The following is a 709-nucleotide window of genomic DNA, read 5'->3' on the forward strand; positions in this document are numbered from 1 at the left end:
CTCTCATGGAGCCACAAGGTGATCAGGTCAATGTTGTATAGTTGCCAACACCAAACTTAGAGTTTGGATATAGGATCTTAACACCTAGAGTTTGGTTGTGGCCTCACAATACCAAACTTAGAGTTTGACTGTGTGGGCTCTTCTTGACTCTGAACTGAGACAAGCTCTTCATGCTTACTCTCCTTTGTAACAGAAGGATGGCCATGTGCCTTAAACACAAGGTAGTCCCCATTCAATTGAAGGACTAACTCACCTCTGTTAACATCTATCACAGCTTCTGCTGTGGCTAGGAAATGTCTTCCTAGGATGATGCATTCATCATCTTCCTTCCTAGTGTCTAGGATTATGAAATCAGCAGGGATGTAAAGGCCTTCAACCTTTACTAGCATGTCCTCTACTATTCCATAAGCTTGTCTCACTGACTTGTCTGCCAATTGTAATGAGAACAAGGCAGGTTATACCTCAATGATCCCTAGCTTCTCCATTACAGAGAGTGGCATCAGATTTATCCCTGACCCAAGATCACATAGTGCTTTTCCAAAGCTCATGGTGCCAATGGTGCAAGGTATTAAGAACTTGCCAGGATCTTGTTTCTTTTGAGGTAGAGTTCTCTGAATCCAAGTATCTAGTTCATTAATGAGCAAGGGGGGTTCACTTTCCCAAGTCTCATTACCAAACAACTTGGCATTCAGCTTCATGATAGCTCCTA

This window comes from Arachis duranensis, chromosome 7 (assembly GCF_000817695.3).
Source record: "Arachis duranensis cultivar V14167 chromosome 7, aradu.V14167.gnm2.J7QH, whole genome shotgun sequence".
Taxonomy (NCBI): domain Eukaryota; kingdom Viridiplantae; phylum Streptophyta; class Magnoliopsida; order Fabales; family Fabaceae; genus Arachis; species Arachis duranensis.